Source organism: Prorops nasuta, unplaced genomic scaffold (assembly GCF_024137725.1).
Source record: "Prorops nasuta isolate Cenicafe-Biocafe unplaced genomic scaffold, Cenicafe_Pnas_1.2 PNAS00002, whole genome shotgun sequence".
In the NCBI taxonomy this organism is placed as follows: Eukaryota; Metazoa; Arthropoda; class Insecta; order Hymenoptera; family Bethylidae; genus Prorops; species Prorops nasuta.
This window is the reverse complement of record NW_027116799.1, coordinates 12,377,343-12,399,900: the sequence shown is the minus strand read 5'-3', so window position 1 is coordinate 12,399,900 and position 22,558 is coordinate 12,377,343.

Sequence of the window (22,558 nt, the reverse complement as noted above, 5' to 3'; positions counted from 1 at the left end):
CCGTTTGCGAAACGAGTTTCTTCAATGGTTCGACTATCGGCTTGAATGTCTCGTTCAAACTGCTCTCCATTATCGCCTTCTCCGATTTCAAGGCACGATGCTTGTCGCGAATGACCTCGCTCGTCTTGGCGATCCTCTTCAGAAGCGATTTTCATCCATCGCGATGCTGTATAAAACAGCTTTCCCCCGAATTGAACGGTTTTTAACCGACCTGTTGCGATGCTGTATTCTCCCCGAACCGACACGGGTTTTAACCGACCTGACACGGTGATCCGAACAGCCTGCGCTCCAGTATCAAACTGACACTCAAGGCCGTGATCGTGAAACCTTACCGGCATGATTATCGACATTCACAAGGCCGAAACCTTACCGGCAAGGTCGAAACCTTACCGGCCTGACAAGACCGTTCACTCGATCGTGGCGTACTCGTTGAAACCTTTGCGATAACGACCGTTCCTCAGAGAGCTATCCTTGTCTATTACTAGGAAACCGTAATCGCGACTCCAACAGGTCGAACACAATGTGAGAAATTTCTCATACGACATATCACTGTTGACGTGATCGTTGAAAATATGCTTCAGATTAGTTCCATCCTGCTTAAATATTATTAGCAAGTTTGCGTTATCTCGTATCAGATGCTTCGGTATTTTCGCATAAGTCTGACAGAGGTAGAAACAATCGATGTTGGAATGTCTACCCATGCAAAAGTAGTCCCTTATATTGTCCTGCTTGTCGTTGGCCACATCGTCGAATATGAAAATGGAATTCGGCTTTGCATCCGCGACGTTCACAACCTCGCAATTGTTGGAAAATTGAAAGTAACCAATTTCCTCCGTTTCCTGCAGAAGCTGCTCCAGATATCGATACTTCGGTTGCTGCAGCGATTTCGAATAGACGTACAGGTTCTCGAATCTCACACCGTGCGGACTCTCTATGAGGCTCAGCAGCACGTTTGTCTTACCGCAATTCGACGGACCGCAAACTATGCAGCGTATCGTAGATGGTAATAGCGATCCGTGACGTTTTTTTTTTATTTGCGCGGTAGCATTGTGAGCATCCAAATTTGTCACGCGAATAGTCGGCACGTGCTTCACGAAATGCATCCTCGCTATTAACCTTCGGGAACAGCCGTATCGTTCATTTATATTTCGCGAATTACGGAACTATTCGGTCAGTTGCCATTACGATGGCGTTCATGCTAGTCGTCGTCGATTCTCTGCATAACTTGACGAATCATCAGCTCGAACACATACCGAAGATCGTATTGCTCGAGTACTTTCCAGACAGTATCGCGAGTGTGTGGGAAAGATTACCTCGGCACATTCGCGCGGACTCGGATGTGCAGCAATATCAATATTGTTTGCAACACTACAATCTACCTGATACCACTCACCACGACGGACCACCGAGACGGATAAAAGACTGTTACGTTTGTCAGCAAGAGAAGCAGTTGCTCTAAATGTCTGGATCGTTATTCAATAAAGTCTTGAAAAAATTGCCATTTGAGCTGCACGTGCCCGGTTACAATTATTGCGGACCCGGCACTCGACTTCGCGAAAGATTGGAGCGCGGCGATCGTGGTATAAATCCGCTGGACGAGGCCTGCCTCGATCACGACTTAGCATATTGGCACAACGAGGATCTACCGGAGCGTCATCAGGCCGATAAAGTGCTAGCGAGGAGAGCGCGTGAACGTATTAACGCAAGAGACGCGACCTTGGGTGAACGCGCGGTCGCCGCAGCCGTATGGGCATCGATGAATGCTAAGCGTAAACTTGGCTTGGGATTACATAATAATAATATTGTTGCGATGAAGAAAGCAGTAGCGGCTAAAAAAAAGAACAACAACAACAAGAAAAAAATTGGTATTACGAGGAAGAGAAGAATTCGAATGCCGAGGAAACGGGGTGGTATAATACCTATACTTCCACTACTAGGTGCAGTCGGAGCATTGGCAGGTGGAGCATCGGGTATAGCGAGTGCTGTAAACCGTGCAAAAGCTGAGAGAGAACGATTGCGGGAAATGCAACGTCACAATCGCGCGATGGAAGCGTCGCGCGAGAGAGGCCGAGGTCTTTATCTGAAACCGTACAAGCGAGTCGTCGGAGCGGGTATCCGTGGAAAAAAAAAACAAAAAAAAAACAACAAAAAAACGGTCGAGGAAGAAAATGAATGAGGGAAAATTTCGTCGTCGTCGTCGCGATGCTCTCCCGGATTCAGGTCCTACTAGTAACGTACAATTGACACGCATCTGCCGACGCATACCATACTTCCGTGGAGTCTTTATGCGCACATCTCTGCCGCTAGACGGGCCGCGGTGCAACGAGTGCGCGATCGTGAATCTCGACGATCAATGCGGTCCTGGTGCCCACTGGGTAGCCTACGTCAAGCGTAACGACATCGTCCTATACTTTGATTCCTTCGGAAATTTGAAACCGCCGAAAGAATGTGTGCGTTACTTTGGCCCTAACGTTACAATCTACTACAATCATGATCGATATCAATCGTACGATAAAAGCAATTGCGGTCAGTTGTGCGTGAAATTCCTGCGAGAACAGATACTTTGAAAAAAAAAAAAAATGTCTTTCACCGTGACATTATCGGATCGTAAATCAGTATTAAATTCATATTTTTTTCCCCCCATCAATCTGCAAGACGATCGCTACGAGATCGGTCTCGTGGACATGCAAACGTTCAACTCGATAGCCAATGTGGACGAGACGAATAATAAGTTTTACTACGATAACGATAAGGTACTGACGATACCCAGAGGCTGTTACGAGTTGAGTGCCATAAATGAATTTTTCCAGTCTGAAATTTTTGCGAGACATGAAATTAAAGACAACATTGACAGCGTCATTCTTCTACGAGCGAATAACAATACACTGAAGAGTGAAATATTCTGTAAATATTCGATTGACTTTGGAAAACCGAATAACATTGGCTCGCTACTGGGCTTCTCGTCGAATCGCGTGATCGAGCCGAACGTCCAGGCTGAATCCGACGATACCGTGGACATTGTGAAAACAAATATTCTACGCATCGAGTGCAACATTGCGGGTGGTGCGTACACCAACGGTAGACCACGACACATTATTCACGAGTTCTTTCCCAGCGTACCACCGGGCTATAAAATCTCGGAGGCTCCGAAAACCGTCATTTATCTACCGGTCATCGTCAGAGTAATCGACCGTCTCACGTTACGTATCCTCGATCAGGACGATCGTCTCGTAGACTTTGGACGTGAAGAAATTACCATAAGATTACACATTAAGAAATGTTAATTTACAAAAGTAGTAGCGAGGATTATAAAGCGGTGAAACTGGATGAAACGTTCGCTAGTCGTTCGTCCTACGTGGAGTCGAATACACCGGCTCGGAGTGAAAATCGCGACAAGAGGAGCTTCCTGCTAACGAGAAGAAATATCGAATTTTTACAATCATTGGGATTCACCGTGAAGAGATTGGGCGAAGGTAGTACATAGTGGAACAATGGCAGATCCCTTGAACGTCACCGCACCGCTGACCTACGACAATCGCATCACGAAAATGGAGATGCATGCCTACAATCCGTATGCGAACGCCTCGTTGGCGAACAGCGACGAGATTCGCATTCCCATACAGCAGCAAGATTTGATACTCCTGCCGTGCGAGAGTTATCTCTACGTCGAGGGCCAGCTGGTGGAGGGTACGCGTGACGCGAGCGCCACCAACGATGATACAGTTACGCTCGACTGCAATTCCGCGGCTTTCCTCTTCGACGAGATTCGTTATGAATTGAACGGTATCGAGATCGACCGATGCAGAAACGTCGGTATTACCAGCACTCTGAAGAATCTCGTTTCCCTGAGCACCGAGGAGAGCGCCAGTCTACGTCATTCCGGATGGTTCGTCGCTACGGCCAGAGACCGGCTCAAAAAGGAGGCGGCTGTTAAGAATTTCAGCTTTTGCGTGCCCCTGAAAATGCTGCTGGGATTCTGCGAGGATTATCGGCGAGTCGTCGTTAACGCGCGTCACGAGCTCGTTCTCATTCGCGCGCGCGACGATACAAACGCCATTTACTCGGCGGTGAAAATCACCGATTCGTCGATCAAGCTGCTACGAGTGCAATGGAGAATACCCCATGTGACCCTGAACGAAATTACGAAACTCCAATTTCTCGGTATCGTCGAGCAGGACAAGAGTCTGTCACTCGCTTTTCGCGCCTGGGAACTTTACGAGTATCCCCTTCTGCCCAAGTCGCAGCGACACACGTGGTCCGTGAAAGCGTCCACGCAATTGGAGAAGCCGCGATACGTCATTCTGGCGTTCAGAACGAACAAGAAGAGTAATCAGCACGAGGATGTGCTGAGATTTAATCATTGCAAAGTCCTCGATGTCAAACTCTATCTTAATTCCGAATCTTATCCGTACGATCGTCTCGACGCTGATTTCACGAAATCCCGCTACTCCGTCCTCTACGACATGTATGTAAAGTTTTTCACCTCCTATTACGCTGGTGAGAAACTCGGGAGACCCATGCTCGACTATACCGACTTTTTGACGTACGGGCCGCTCTTCGTCATCGACTGCTCGCATCAGAACGAGTCCATAAAAACCGGCACGGTCGACGTTAAACTCGAGATCGAGTGTATGGAAATCATTCCGGATAATACTACAGCCTATTGTTTAATCATACACGATAAAATTGTACAATATAATCCTCTTACGAATATTGTTAGAAATGTAAGTTAAAAAAAAAAAAATAAAAATTATTGTTAGAAATATAAGTTTATAAAAAAAAAAAAAAAATAAAATACTTTCTTAAAGTTCTTAATATTTTATTCCTAAATTCTACATTATGGGAGATTAAACGTAGGGAATAAATAAATATTAATAATTATAAGCATCAATTAATTTTTTATTTTTAATACAAAATATCTATCAAACTTTACACTTAAATTCCACGTTGTGGTATTTTCCTCCTTTATATAACATTATTAAATTATTTGCTGCTGCAGCCTTTTGCAGCTGCTGCAACTGCTCCATATCTTCCGCCAATTTTGCCATTCTCCCTGGCAAGAATACCCAATCGGCTGTTGGCAGCTTTACAATAATTTTTATGCCATATTTTGTCTTAATTATTTCAACTTCAGATATTTCGTATTCGTCATTTTCCGTTAAGCTATCTAATTTAACGAATTTTTTTGGAATGACACTTCCCAATTCATTGATCTTATTGAAGTTCATTTTTATCTCTATGAAAAAATTAGTCTCATTAGAGTAAAAAAAATCAATTAAATAATGCATTTACTAATCGAATGAAAAAGAAAATCCTTACCTTTTTTTATTTATGTAAGAATCAAGTTTATTTTTAATGCGTTCAAACACACACACAAACTTATTTTTTCTGAATAGTTCAAGCACGCGTGGTACGACTATGCAGCTCTCGTTTAACAGACTGACTTTTTATATGAACGATATTATCATATATTAAGCGTATGCAATGTTTGGAAGGGGTAATTTTTGTTTTTTTTTTTCTTTCTTACTTGCGATGAGTTTCCATTGTGATTGACCTATAGGTTTATCACAGTATAACACAATAGGAAAAAATATCTATGGATATCACTATACGGGGATTATTCAGAGGGTATAGTGTATCCTTCTTAATTAAGAAAGAAATAATGGAAGGGGTAATTTTGTTTTTTTTTCTTACTTGCGATAAATTTCCATTGTGATTGACCTGTAGGTTTATCACAGTATAACACAATAGGGAAAAATATCTATGGATATCTCTATATACGGGGAGGGTATAGTGTATCCTTTAAGAAAGAAAGAATGGACTTCTAATGTAATTTCATATTGAAAACAAACGATAAAGACTCTCTCTCTCTCTCTCTCTCTCGACGGGATTTCTTCAGAGGATTCATTCAGTCCTCGAACCTACAGCAGTACACGTTGAAAGAGCAAAATATTAAAAATGGAAAGTGAAAAGTGTTCTGTGACGATAAATCGTGCAGAAGAGGAGGAAACTGCAGCAGAATCTATGCAGGATTATATTAGGAGAATTAACGATTCTCATGAACGCTATTTTCGAGAATATGAAGCGATGCTTCAGCGAAATATGCATTGTAAGTACTTATTTTATTAATTTTTAAAAGAAGAAAACCCACCCATACATAGAATCATGAAATAATCTTACAACACACATACGAAAAAAAAAAAAAAAATTTTAATTTTTTTTCCTTTTATTTTTTAGCAGCTATTGATTTAGAGAAGGAGGAGGAGGAGGAGGAGGAGGTGATTTTTGTAAGTATACTTGATTTGTAAAGTAGTTATTACAATATTAAAAAAAGTTTTCAAATATGTCCTAGGTGAAAAATAGTAGCACGCAGACGGAACCTATTTTCGCAAAAACAGAGGCTACACAAATGGAACCTGAAATGGATTTAACACCACATTATTGGTGTACTAATTGTGAAAAGTATGGTCACCTAAAAATTAATTGTACACTTCCAGAGTGGTGTTCCATTTGTAAACAATACATTCATCATACTATCGAATGTATGAAAAACTTTTAAAAATTGTAAATAAAACCAATAAATATATTTTTACTTAAATTTGTGTTTCTTCAATACCTTTCCATCCATCCACTTTACAAAATAATATTCTGCGTTCCACTTCTCGGAAACTACTCATAATTATTCCACTACGTGTTATGTTTACAGCAGGTCATCAAGCACTGGCGGTAGTATAAGTTTCTTCAGGGCATAATTTATATCGTCTTCTCTATTCTTCTCATTTTCAAAATCTTTTTTTGCGAGCTGATTAGAGAAATATTCTACAACAATTTTCAATCCAGCAATCATATCATTTCGTAATTCCTTGTCTTTCCGATCCAATTTATAATCATTATGATCGACTTTATCAATCAATTTATCGATTCTTATACCAATTTCATCAATTTCATCGATTTTTTTCATTAGAGTTGTAAATTTTTCCTCAAGAATGTCACATTTTAGGTAATAGTGAGTTAGCTTCTCACTGTATTCAAACAATTCTCTCGTTAAGCTATCACGTACAGTCATCGAATTACGTAACAGAGCAGCCATATTCACCGCACTTGTCTCATCCGTAACATCGCATTCTAAGTTTGAAATTATTTTCTTCTTGGCATTAAATGCATTCTTTTGTTTATCAAACTTTAACGTGTCATTGTCAATTTTGTGGAAATAATTTCTCACTTTACCGGTATTGAAACCAGCTCCAAATTTATTTATTGTCATAGTGAAGTAGTACGTTGAACTGAGAAAATCTTGAAACTGCAATCTCTTTTATATAGAATAACGCTTTCTTCTCCTATTTAGATCCTGGCAATTTCTAACTATTATGATCGATTTTATCATTCAATTTTTCGATTCTTTCATCAATTTCGTCGATACGTTCACGGGTGTCACGTGATTCCCCCACCACCCAGGAGTGGGGGAAATCCCCCCTTTCCCCTCCCCCCCAAAAAAAAATTTTACCAAAATCTACAAAAAAATTAAATTTCCCCCTCCACCAGGGGTGTCACGTTCTTAAATTTACCCCTCCACCACGGGTGTCACGTTCTTAAATTTACCCCTCCACCACGGGTGTCACGTTCTTAAATTTACCCCTCCACCACGGGTGTCACGTTCTTAAATTTACCCCTCCACCCAGGAGTGGGGGAAATCCCTCCTTTCCCCTCCCCCCCCCCCCCGCTTAGAAGTGGAGGTTATTCCCCTACTTCCCCTACCCCCGCGGGACCCCGACCCCCTCGCCACGCGGTCATAGAACCATCCTAGCTTATCTACTGTCGGGGTCTACCGTTGGTGTACGCACCACCCGCAATGTTGTACTCGATGCGTAGAATATTTGTTTTCACAATGTTCACGGTTTCCTCGGATTCAGCCTGGGCGTTCGGTTCGATCACGCGATTCGACGAGAAGCCCAGTAGTGAGCCAATGTTATTCGGTTTTCCAAATTCAATCGAATATTTGCAGAATATTTCACTCTTCAGTGTATTGTTATTCGCTCGTAGAAGAATAACGCTGTCAATGTCGCCTTGAATTTCGTCTCGCAGAAATTTGAGACTGCAAATACTCATTTATCGCACTCAATTTGTAACAGCCTCTGGGTATCGTCAGTACCTTATCGTTATCGTAGTAGAACTTATTATTCGTTTCGTCCACATTAGCTATCGAGTTGTACGTTTGCATGTCCACGAGACCGATCTCGTAGCGATCGTCTTGCAGATTGATGGGGGGAAAGAAATTTGAATTTAATACAGATTTACGATCCGATAATCTTACGGTGAAAGACTTTTTTTCAAAGTATCTGTTCTCGCAGGAATTTCACGCACAACTGACCGCAATTGCTTTTATCGTACGATTGATATCTATCATGATTGTAGTAGATTTTAACGTTAGGACCAAAGTAACGCACACATTCTTTCGGCGGTTTCAAATTTCCAAAGGGATCGAAATATACGACGATGTCGTTACGCTTGACGTAGGCTACTTAGTGGGTACCAGGGTCGCATTGATCGTCGAGATTCACGATCGCGCACTCGTTGCACCGCGGCTTGTCGAGCGGCAAAGATGTGCGCATAAAGACTCCACGGAAGTATGGTATGCGTCGGCAGATGCATGCCAATTGTATGTTACTAGTAGCATCAGAATCCGGAAGGACAGCTTCTACATTGCGACGAAATTTCCCCTCATTCATTTTCTTCCTCTTATCCGACCGTTTTTTTTGTTGTTTTTTTTCCACCTCCACGGTTCCCCTCTCCGACGACTCGCTTGTACGGTTTCAGATAAAGACCTCGGCCTCTCTCGCGCAACGCTTCCATCGCGCGATTGTGACGTTGCATTTCCCGCAATCGTTCTCTCTCAGCTTTTGCACGGTTTACAGCCGTCGCTATACCCGATGCTCCACCTGCCAGTGCTCCAACTGCACCTAGCAGTGGGAGTATAGGTATTATACCGCCCCGTTTCCTCGGCACTCGAATTCTTCTCTTCCTCGTAGTAGTAGTATCAATTTTTTTCTTATTGTTGTTCTTTTTTTTAGCCGCTACTGCTTTCTTCAACGCGACAATATTATGTAATCCCAAGCCAAGTTTACGCTTAGCATTCATCGATGCCCATACGGCTGTGGCGACCGAGCGATCACCCAAGGTCGCGTCTCTTGCGGTAATACGTTCACGCACTCTCCTCGCTAGCACTTTATCGTCCTGATGACGCTTCGGTAGATCCTCGTTATGCCAATATGCTAAGTCGTGATCGAGGCAGGCCTCGTCCAGCGGATTTATACCACGATCGCCGTGCTCCAATCTTTCGCGTAGTCGAGTGCCGGGTCCGCAATAATTGTAACCGGGCACGTGCAGCTCAAATGGCAATTTTTTTAAGACTTTATTGAAGAACGATCCAGACATTTAGAGCAACTGCTTCTCTTGCTGACAAACGTAACAGTCTTTCATCCGTCTCGGTGGTCCGTCGTGGTGAGTGGTATTAGGTAGATTGTAGTGTTGCAAGCAATATTGATATTGCTGCACATCCGAGTCCGCGCGAATGTGCCGAGGTAATCTTTCCCACACACTTGCGATACTGTCTGGAATGTACTCGAGCAATACGATCTTCAGTATGTGTTCGAGCTGATGATTCGTCAAGTTCTGCAGGCAATCGACGACGAGTAGCATGAACGCCATCGTAATGGCAACTGACCGAATAGTTCCGTAAATCGCGAAATATAAATGAACGATACAGCTGTTCCCGAAGGTTAATAGCGAGGATGCATTTCGTGAAGCACGTGCCGACTATTCGCGTGACAAATTTGGATGCTCACAATGCTACCACGCAAATAAGAAAACGCCACGGATCGCTATTACCATCTACGATACGCTGCATAGTTTGCGGTCCGTCGAAATGCGGTAAGACAAACGTGCTGCTGAGCCTCATAGAGAGTCCGCAAGGTGTGACATTCGAGAACCTGTACGTCTACTCGAAGTCGCTGCAGCAACCGAAGTATCGATATCTGGAGCAGCTTCTGCAGGACACGGAGGAAATTGGTTACTTTCCATTTTCAAACAATTGCGAGGTTGTGAACGTCGCGGATGCTAAGCCGAACTCCATTTTCATATTCGACGATGTGGCCAACGACAAGCAGGACAATATAAGGGACCACTTTTGATAGGTAGACATTTCAACATCGATTGCTTCTACCTCTGTCAGACTTATGCGAAAATACCAAAGCATCTGATACGAGATAACGCAAACTTGCTAATAATATTTAAGCAGGATGGAACTAATCTGAAGCATATTTTCAACGATCACGTGCACGGTGATATGTCGTATGAGAAATTTCTCACATTGTGTTCGACCTGTTGGAGTCGCGATTACGGTTTCTTAGTAATAGACAAGGATAGCTCTCTGAATAACGGTCGATATCGCAAAGGTTTCAACGAGTACGCCATGATCGAGTGAACGGCTTTGTGAATGTCGATAATCAGGCCGGTAAGGTTTCAACGAGTACGCCACGATCACGGCCTTGAGAGTGTCAGGTTAAAAAACAGCGTCAGATAGTTGAGTGCCGACGAACAGGCCGGTCGGATCTGTTAAGAAACCGCGTCAGTAACAGGTCGGTTAAAAACCGTGTCGGTTCAATTCGGGGAAAGCTGTTGTATACAGCATCGCGATGGATGAAAAATCGCTTCTGAAGAGGATCGCCAAGACGAGTGAGGTCATTCGCGATAAACATCGTGCCTTGAAATCGGAGAAGGCGATAATAGAGAGCAGTTTGAACGAGACATTCAAGCCGATAGTCGATCCATTGAAGAAACTCGTTTCGCAAACGGAGGATAGTGATAACATAAATAATAATTCTTTTTTCAAATACAACGATAAATTGAGGAGGGGAGCCTACTTCACATCGACACCGCATCGAGTTGCTAAAAGAGCGAAGAATCTTAATAGTAGTGATGAAACTATTACGAATCCATTGGATTTCATGACCGACTACGAGTCTTCTATAACCGATCAAACGTCGCCCGATTCGAAAAAAAGTTTGCTAGAAAAATTAAATATTGATGAAAACGAGGAACCACGCTTGTTACAATATGCCTTTCAACATAATCGAATACATCCGATCCCTGGCAAGTATATTAAATTACTTCTGACCGATAGGGAAAACTTGATTGATTGTGCTTTTGGACCTCGTTATAAAAATGAACAACTGACGCTTGGTAGATGTAAATTTGATATTAGTCATGAAGGAGATATTATTCTCGATAAGACGCTATTCACCGGTACAGTAGGTACTTATGAACTAGTTTTCATGAGAGAACCCAATCGAGCTATTATAAAACCCGAAGATTTGGAACAATACAAAAGTATTCTCAATCAAACTAAGGCGCATAAACTGTTAAACGATACTTTAAAACAAACCAAGGGTAATAAAGGTGTAAAATATACAGAAATGATGAAACCATTGCTATTGGGAAAACCAATGTTACCGCCTGATCGTTTACCATCAACATCAGGCGCAAGAAAATCGTCAACGTCTGACGCGTCAACATCAGGCGTCAGTAAAGCGTCAACATCATCAACAAAAAAAGGGGTAAAGGTCTTATGCGTGTCACCGAGGGACCAATCAACTACGTACATTGGAACGATCCGAATGAATTGATCGAACGTTTGAGACTTTTGATCGCATCGGTGGCTGCCGGTAATACGAGCCATTACAACGAGATACAGTCGATAATCGAGGAGTTGCGCGACGAGGATCTTATCGTATAAAGAAAGTTGCACGTTACATTCTTACCTCAGTGTAATATCAACGTCGTTCGGTAGCACGAGGTAAAAAAAAAATTAAATGTTTGATTCCTGTTGTTGTGAAATTTGCATTTGTTTAACATATATCGTAGACTGTATACTCTTGGCATTACGAACCATCAAAAAGAGGAATAATAATAACGAGGAACAAGAGACTGAATTTTGAAAAAAAAAAAGTGACAGTAGTGCATTTATTTTGAAATGTCGATAAATAAATTTGGAATTGGACTGGATGGTGAGAGTAGGAAACACTTTCACGAACCAAATTTAGAATATTAACTGCTTGAATTTAAACAATATTTGACAATGACATTCAATAAACTTAATGAACAATTTGAGAAAAAGATGAACCAAATTTGGCAAACAATTTGTGAAAAATTGGATGATAAAGTGAGTAAGGAAGATCTGATACGTGAAACACTTAGCAGTAATTATAAATCCTAAGAATCTGTCCATTTTTGAAAAAAAAATGAGCAAAGAAAAGATACAGTTGGTGGAGGAGCTCCATGCACCGGCGAGGATAAATTTTCCACACAGAAGGGTCATCGTGCGTGGCTTCGACGATCTCTGGCAGGCCGATCTTGTTGATATGCGCAATTACGTCGATGCGGGTCACCAGTACATTCTCACTGTAATCGATACCCTCTCGAAATACGCTTGGTCGGTGGCATTAAAGACCAAGAGCGGCAGAGAAGTGACGACGGCAATGACGAGAATCCTAAAGACCGGCAGATGTCCGAAAAATTTACAGACCGACAACGGCAAGGAGTTTTACAACGGTGACTTTCAGGCGTTGATGAAGAAACGCGGGATAAATCACTACTCGACCTACAGCGTGATGAAAGCGTCGATAGTCGAGCGCTGGAATCGTACGTTGAAGACGGAAATGTGGAAACGCTTTACGCTGAACGGCAATTACAAGTGGCGCGCTATGCTGCAAGAGTTGGTGGATGCGTACAATGCGCGAAAGCATCGTACCACGGGAATGCGTCCCGTGGATGTGATACCCGAGCATGCAGATAAGCTACTCAAGACAGTATACAGTCACATCAAGGTCGCAGGTCGTGCCAAGTTCAAAGTCGGCGATTTCGTACGAATCAGTAAATACAAGCAGATGTTCGCCAAAGGCTACACGCCAAATTGGACGACCGAAATATTCGAGGTGGTGAAAGTGCAGAGGACCAATCCCGTTACGTATCTCCTCAAGGATTCCAGGGGCACGGAACTATTGGGTGGATTTTACGAATACGAGCTGTCGAAAACCATCAATCCCTATGTGTATCTGGTGGAGAGAGTATTGCGCAGAAAGGGCGATAATGTGTTCGTTAAGTGGCTGGGATTCGACAGTACGCACAATTCCTGGATAAATATGTTTTATAAGAACTTTTATTAAGATTTATTGTTAAAAAAATATAGAATAAATAAATAAATATACAAATTATTTTAGACTATAATGTCCCCAGGGTAGAGTCGTCGCGATGCCGGGTATAACGAAACGCTTGTAGTCGTACGGACTGAGGGCGACCTTTCTCTGACTGATCGAGAAAACTTGGTGCAGCTTCCACCGAATTAAGTTTTGACTGCGAGACTGTACGGTGAAATTGTCCAAACAATCCTTGTAGTCGTCAAATGTTATATTTCTATCGATAACGTAACCTTTGACACCTTTGGCTTTTTTGGTAATTCTCGCACAGTCCTGCACCTTGAAAGTATACATTTTTGCCCTCAGTCCTACGAACTCGGTCATGATACGACCATTGTTCTCGTCCTTCATCAGACCAGGTATCTTTTTGTTGACGCGTGGCAAGTCATACCGATTGTCGTCAGGATAATCGCTGGTGTCGAATCGCTCGAGATCGCGTTTCATGTACGAGTAAACGTCGTCGCACTCGACACTGTATATCAGACTCTACGTGTCGGTATACATCGCTCTACATTTACCGCCGAATGTAGGAAGCATATAGTCATAGTGAAATTCATACAAGCAAATTTTTGAAATATCTAAAATACTCATTCCCACGTAAATGGGTTTATCAAATTTCGCGGACAATTTCGACAATTGAATCGCGACCAAATTCTCGTTGAAAATCGCGAGACTGTGAAAATTCGGTTTGGAAATCAGGCTTTCCGCCCCGTATCTTCCCTCCCACTTGGTTGCGAGCCTCACGTCAACTCTATTCCTCACGTTCTCCATTGTTTTACCGAAAACCGCGTTGTTCATCAACTTGAAGAGAGATGCTTTGGTATCTTCGCATAAGTCTGACAGAGGTAGAAGCAATCGATGTTGGAATGTCTACCCATGCAAAAGTAGTCCCTTATATTGTCCTGCTTGTCGTTGGCCACATCGTCGAATATGAAAATGGAATTCGGCTTTGCATCCGCGACGTTCACAATTTCGCAATTGTTTGAAAATTGAAAGTAACCAATTTCCTCCGTGTCCTGCAGAAGCTTCTCCAGATTTCGATACTTCGGTTGCTGCAGCGATTTCGAGTAGACGTACAGGTTCTCGAATCTCACACCGTGCGGACTCTCTATGAGGCTCAGCAGCACGTTTGTCTTACCGCAATTCGACGGACCGCAAACTATGCAGCGTATCGTAGATGGTAATAGCGATCCGTGGCGTTTTTTTATTTGCGTGGTAGCATTGTGAGCATCCAAATTTGTCACGCGAATAGTCGGCACGTGCTTCACGAAATGCATCCTCGCTATTAACCTTCGGGAACAGCTGTATCGTTCATTTATATTTCGCGATTTACGGAACTATTCGGTCAGTTGCCATTACGATGGCATTCATGCTAGTCGTCGTCGATTGCCTGCAGAACTTGACGAATCATCAGCTCGAACACATACTGAAGATCGTATTGCTCGAGTACATTCCAGACAGTATCGCAAGTGTGTGGGAAAGATTACCTCGGCACATTCGCGCGGACTCGGATGTGCAGCAATATCAATATTGCTTGCAACACTACAATCTACCTAATACCACTCACCACGACGGACCACCGAGACGGATGAAAGACTGTTACGTTTGTCAGCAAGAGAAGCAGTTGCTCTAAATGTCTGGATCGTTCTTCAATAAAGTCTTAAAAAAATTGCCATTTGAGCTGCACGTGCCCGGTTACAATTATTGCGGACCCGGCACTCGACTACGCGAAAGATTGGAGCACGGCGATCGTGGTATAAATCCGCTGGACGAGGCCTGCCTCGATCACGACTTAGCATATTGGCATAACGAGGATCTACCGAAGCGTCATCAGGACGATAAAGTGCTAGCGAGGAGAGTGCGTGAACGTATTACCGCAAGAGACGCGACCTTGGGTGATCGCGCGGTCGCCACAGCCGTATGGGCATCGATGAATGCTACGCGTAAACTTGGCTTGGGATTACATAATATTGTCGCGATGAAGAATGCAGTAGCGGCTATAAAAAAGAACAACAACAAGAAAAAAATTGATACTACTACTACGAGGAAGAGAAGAATTCGAGTGCCGAGGAAACGGGGCGGTATAATACCTATACTCCCACTGCTAGGTGCAGTCGGAGCACTGGCAAATGGAGCATCGGGTATAGCGACGGCTGTAAACCGTGCAAAAGCTGAGAGAGAACGATTGCGGGAAATGCAACGTCACAATCGCGCGATGGGAGCGTCGCGCTAGAGAGGCCGAGGTCTTTATCTGAAACCGTACAAGCGAGTCGTCGGAGAGGGGAACCGTGGAGGTGGAAAAAAAACAACAACAAAAAATGGTCGGATAAGAGGAAGAAAATGAATGAGGGGAAATTTCGTCGTCGTAATGATCTCCCGGATTCAGGTGCTACTAGTAACATACAATTGGCACGCATCTGCCGACGCATACCATACTTCCGTGGAGTCTTTATGCGCACATCTTTGCCGCTCGACGGGCCGCGGTGCAACGATTGCGCGATCATGGATCTCGACGATCAATGCGGCCCTGGTACCCACTGGGTAGCCTACGTCAAGCGTAACGACTTCGTCGTATATTTCGATTCCTTTGGAAATTTGAAACCGCCGAAATAATGTGTGCGTTACTTTGGTCCTAACGTTAAAATCTACTACAATCATGATAGATATCAATCGTACGATAAAAGCAATTGCGGTCAGTTGTGCTTGAAATTCCTGCGAGAACAGATACTTTGAAAAAAATGTATTTCACCGTGACATTATCGGATCGTAAATTTGTATTAAATTCAAATTTCTTTCCCCCCATCAATCTGCAAGATGATTGCTACGAGATCGGTCTCGTGGACATGCAAACGTACAACTCGATAGCCAATATGGACGAGACGAATAATAAGTTCTACTACGATAACGATAAGGTACTGACGATACCCAGAGGCTGTTACGAATTGAGTGCGATAAATGAGTATTTGCAGTCTCAAATTTCTGCGAGACACGAAATTCAAGGCGACATTGACAGCGTTATTCTTCTACGAGCGAATAACAATACACTGAAGAGTGAAATATTCTGCAAATATTCGATTGAATTTGGAAAACCGAATAACATTGGCTCACCACTGGGCTTCTCGTCGAATCGCGTGATCGAACCGAACGCCCAGGCTGAATCCGACGAAACCATGAACATTGTGAAAACAAATATTCTATGCATCGAGTGCAACATTGCGGGTGGTGCGTACACCAACGGTAGACCCCGACACATTATTCACGAGTTCTTTCCCAGCGTACCACCGGGCTATAAAATCTCGGAGGCACCGAAAACCGTCATTTATCTACCGGTCATCGTCAGAGTAATCGACCGTCTCACGTTACGTATACTCGATCAGGACGATCGTCTCGTAGATTTTGGACGTGAAGAAATTACCATAAGATTGCACATTAAGAAAAATGTTAATTTACAAAAGTAACGAGGATTATAAAGCGGTGAAACTGGATGAAACGTTCGCTAGTCGTTCGTCCTGCGTGGAGTCGAATACACCGTTTCAGAGTGAAAGCAGGAATCGCGACAAGAGGAGCTTCTTGCTAATGAGAAGAAATATAGAATTTTTACAATCATTGGGATTCACCGTGAAGAGATTGGGCGAAGGTACATAGTGGAACAATGGCAGATCCCTTGAACGTCACCGCAACGCTGACCTACGACAATCGCATCTCCAAAATGGAGATGCATGCCTACAATCCGTATGCGAACGCCTCGTTGGCGAACAGCGACGAGATTCGCATTCCCATACAGCAGCAAGATTTGATACTCCTGCTGTGCGAGAGTTATCTCTACGTCGAGGGTCAGCTGGTGGAAGGCACGCGTGACGCGAGCGCCAGCAACGAGGATATAGTTACGCTCGACTGCAATTCCGCGGCCTTTCTCTTCGACGAGATCCGTTACGAATTGAACCGTATCGAGATCGACCGATGCAGAAAAGTCGGTATTACCAGCACTCTGAAGAATCTCGTTTCCCTGAGCACCGAGGAGAGCGCCAGTCTACGTCATTCCGGATGGTTCGTCGCTACGGCCAAAGGCCGGCTCAAAAAGGAGGCGGCTGTTAAGAATTTCAGCTTTTGCGTGCCCCTGAAAATGCTGCTGGGATTCTGCGAGGATTATCGGCGAGTCGTCATTAACGCAAGTTACGAGCTCCTTCTCATTCGCGCGCGCGACGATACAAACGCCATTTACTCATCGACCAAAATCATCGATTCGTCGATCAAGCGGCTACGAGTGCAATGGAGAATACCCCATGTGACCCTGAACGAAATTACGAAACTCCAATTTCTCAGTATCGTCGAGCAGGACAAGAGTCTGTCACTCGCTTTTCGCGCCTGGGAAATTTACGAGTATCCCCTTCTGCCCAAGTCGCAGCGATACACGTGGTCCGTGAAAGCGTCCACGCAATTGGAGAAGCCGCGATATGTCATTCTGGCGTTCAGAACGAACAAAAAGAGTAATCAGCACGAGGATGTGCTCAAATTCAATTATTGCAAAGTCCTAGATGTCAAACTTTATCTGAATTCCGATTCTTATCCGTACGATCGTCTCGATACTGATTTCACGAAATCCCGCTACTCCGTCCTCTACGACATGTATGTAAAGTTTTTCACCTCCTATTACACTGGTGAGAAACTCGCGAGACCCATGCTCGACTATACGGACTTCTTGACGTACGGGCCGCTCTTCGTCATCGACTGCTCGCATCAGAGCGAGTCCATAAAAACCGGCACGGTCGACGTCAAACTCGAGATCGAGTGTATGGAAATCATTCCGGATAATAATACAGCCTATTGTCTAATTATACACGATAAAATTGTACAATATAATCCTTTTACGAATTTTGTTAGAATTGTAAGTTAAAAAAAAACAATTTTTTATTAAATAAATAAACATCAAATTTATTCATTTTTTTTATACAAAATACCTATCAAACTGTAGATTTAAATTCCACGTTGTGATATTTTCCTCCTTTGTATAGCATTATTAAATTTTTGGCTGTTGCAGCCTTTTGTAGCTGCTGCAACTACTCCGTATCCTCCGCCAATTTTGCTATTCTACCAGGCAAGAAAATCCAATCTCCAACTGACAGCTTAACAATAATTTTTATTCCATGTTTTGTTATAATTTTTTCCACTTCTAAAATATCGTACTCTTTATTTTCCGTCAAGCTATCTAACTTTACGAAATTCTTCGGAATGACGCTTCCCAATTCATTAATTTTATTGAAATTCATTATTTTCTGTATGAAAAAAAGAAAAAAATAATTAGTCTCATTACAGTTAAAAAATTAATTAAATAATGCATTTACTAATCAAATTGAAATTCATTTTTATTTTTATTTAAAAAAAAATATATCCTTACCTTTTTTATGTAACAAACAAACAAACAAACAAGTTTCTTTTCTCTCAATACTCCTGACACAAACTGTAACTGCTTTGCAGAATATTTTTTACAGACTTTTTCTCTCAATACACCTGACACAAACGCTTTGCAGAATACGTTTTTATAGACTGAAGCTTTTACTGTAACTGCTTTGCAGAGTACGTTTTTATAGACTGAAGCTTTTTCTTCTTCTGCTGTTCACTTGACTTCTTTGCAAACGATATTATCGTATGTTAAGCGTATTTAATTTCAATTATTGGAAAGGGTAATTTTCTTCTCTTTCTTGCAATGCATTTCCATTGTGATTGACCTATATGTTTATCACATGTGCGAAACAATGTCCCAAGTTGGCTCCGTACCTGTGGTCAGAAGGGAAGGTCTTATTCTAGAATAAAATATTCAAAGCCAAAGATAAGAGGTAAAAGCAGTTTTTATTTAAATAAATAAAATGTACAAAAATATATTTACAAAAGAACCGCTAGACTAATGATCGACTTTCTAGGGAATTTGCTCTCGTCAACTTCTAGGGAATTTCGGTCTACGAAGATTCCCTAGACCCCCAGAAAACAGAATTCCCCAGAAAGGAACGCGGACTTAGAAGCTCCCGGACTGGGCAATTTTCCCTGGAGTATTCCCCAGTAAAATCCCCAGCCACGGGAGGAAGCGAAATAGAAGAAGTGGTTTTAGGGAAGGGGAAATCCCCTTACCCCTCGGCCTACTTCTCCTAGAGCTATAGTGGCTCCGAGCCACCCCAACCCCTAGGGTGAATGCTACCCCTCCCGCTACCCGACTCTTTCCAGAGCCCTGGACTTGAGGGTCGGAACACTGGGTCCGAGGTAGTCCTCGGAGGCAGTGTAGAGGGGAAGGAGAGGGTTAACTTCTCCCGGGCAGTCCCCGGAGAAATTTCCCCTTAGGAGGGAGGATATTGCCGCAGAGGGGTAGTCCCCTCTTGGTAGGCGGTGGGTGGTTGGGTGATACTTACCAAATATCTACCCGTCGAGTTCGCCAGTGGAGGCGCTCGTTTGCTGGCCAATAGGAGGCGCTGCCGTTGAGGCGTCAAAAGAAGAAGCCGTGGAGGCGTCAAAGATGCTGCTGTTGCTGCGGTCAAGCAGTGGTCGAGCAAGGCTGAGGTGCGATGGGTCCTTATCAAGGACCCATTTATATAATTACGCGACACTAATCTTGCCAGCGAGAGAGCTGCTGCGGGCGCTGGCCACCTAGTGGCCAAGCGCGCAAGTAGTGACGCTTCGCGGCCGCGACGCGCCAGGGCCAGAAGACGCGCAAGCGCGCCGCGGAGAGAGGGACAGATAGAGCGGCTAGACGCTGTCGGTCTATCCGTCTATTGTGAGCGCAATAGAGATGGGAGATATAACAGAGAAATGCGGAATCTACTTCGCAACATTTTCTGCTCCTCCCAATCTCGAACATCAAAGTATAACACAATAGGAAAAAATATCACAATACGGTGATTATTCAGAGGGTATAGTGTATCCCTTCTCGATGAAGAAAGAATGGACTCCTAAGTGTTATCAAATGTAACTTTATATTTAAAAACTGAACGACAAAGAGTTTCTCTCGACGAAATTTCTTCAGAGGCTTCATTCAGTCGTCGAACCTCCATCAGTACAGATTGTACAATAAAAAAATTAAAAAAAACATGGAAAGTGAACGGGGTTTTGTGAAAAAAATCTAGTAGAGGAGGATGAAAATCCTGCAGAATCGATGTCGGATTACATTAAGAGAATTAACGATTCTCACAATCGTTATTATGAAGAATATGAAGCGATGCTTCATCACAATATGCACTTGAACTGTAAGTACTTATTTTTATTTATTTTAAAAGAAAAAACCCACCCATCCATACAGACTGTTTATGTCGTAATACATGAAATAGTGTCAATAAATAGAATCATAAAAGAATTTTACGACACATATTTTTGAAAAAACCGTGAACTATCACACTATTTGACCAATTGTTTTTTTATTCAAAACCAAGAATAACGAAAAAAAAAAATAATTTTTTTCTTTTATTTTTACCAGCCATTGATTTAGAGGATAGGGAGGAAGAAGAAAAGGAGGAGGAGGATGAAGAAAAAGAAGAAGAGGAGGAGGAGGAGGAAGAAGAGGAGGAGGTGATTTTTGTAAGTATACTTGCTTTGTAAAATAGTTATTACAATATCAAAAAAAAAAAAAAAAAAAAAAATTTTTCAAATATGTCCCTGGTTAAAAATATGATCACACAAACGGAGTCTGTTGCTGCAAGAACAGAGGCTACGCAAATAGAGCCTCAGATAGATCTCACACCACATTATTGGTGTATAAATTGCAAAAAATTTGGTCACCTACACATCAATTGTTCACTTCCTGAATGGTGTAGCATTTGTAAAAAATATATACATCATGCAATTGAATGTCAGAAAAATGTCTAAAAAAGCATTGTAAATAAAACTTTTTTAATAATTCAATAAATTATAAAAATAAGTATTGTATTTAAATACTCCTTCTCCTTCTCTCCTTCTCTCTCTCTCTCTAAGGCGTCCACTGCTTAACATTAGAGGGGGGGAGGCCACGTGTGTACCCTACGAGTTTAACGTGGGTGACACACACAATGCGCACAACCGCAGAGGGGGCAATTCCCCTACTTCCCCTACACCCGCGGGACCCCGACCCCCTCGCCACCCGGTCCCAGCCGAGGAGTGGGGCAATTCCCCCACTTCCCCTACCCCCGCGGAACCCCGACCCCCTCGCCACCCGGTCATAGAACCATCCTAGCTACTCTACTCAGGGATCCATGACGTTTACTCCTTCCTCCACAACCCCCACCGACAATAAAGCTATCGGCGTTGGAGACACGAATGTGCAGTGGTTGCTTTACGAAATCCATAACTGTAAAACTCTATAATCATGCAAGCTATTTATAGGCTTGAAGCAGATTATCTCATCAGTTCTCATCATGTCGTTGTTAATGTTAGATGTGCTACGTTTGGAGGATTAACTATTGAGCAGCTTGAATACATTCCAAAAATTTTACTATTGATGCGCTTTCCAAACAGTATTCGACTGGTTTGTTGTAAATTGCCTGAGACCATTCGTGCAGATACTGAAGTGCAACAATATCGTGCCTGTACGGAACATTATAATTTACCTAATCAAGATCATTTTGATGGATTACCATCTTCAATAAAAAATTGCTGGATGTGCCAACGAACCCGTTAGGAAAGCATGATATGATGAGTTATGGTTGTGTATCTTTTTTCAATAAGCTGCTAAATAAACTACCCTTCGAGCTGCATGTACCTGGCTACAATTATTGCGGTCCAGGTACTCGCCTTCGTGAACGGTTAGCACGTGGTGAGCGAGGAATAAACCCTCTGGATGATGCTTGCCGTGAGCATGATATCGCATATTCAGTATATAAGGACCTGCCCTCGCGTCATCATGCTGATAAAGTACTTGCACGCCGTGCACGACAACGTATCATAGCTAGTGACTCATCCGTAGGTGAACGAGCGACAGCGACTGCTGTCTGGGCATCAATGAATACAAAACGGAAACTCGGCTTAGGACTGCGAGTGTCCAGAAAAAGTACGAAGAAAAGAAAAATTCATGTACCGAAAAAACGAGGTGGTTTATTGAGGAAAAAGTCACTTAATAAAACAAAACGGGGTGGTTTATTACCACTGCTTCCGCTGCTGAGTGCGGTGGGCGCATTAGCTGGCGGTGCGGCAGCTATAGCAAAGGCTGTAAACGACACCAAAGCAGCCAAAAAACAATTGGAAGACATGCATCGACACACTCGCTTAATGGAAGCGAGACGGAGACAAGGTTTATACCTCGCACCATACAGATGAATAGGAGAGGGAGTGAAAAGGAAAAGAAAATAAATGGACTT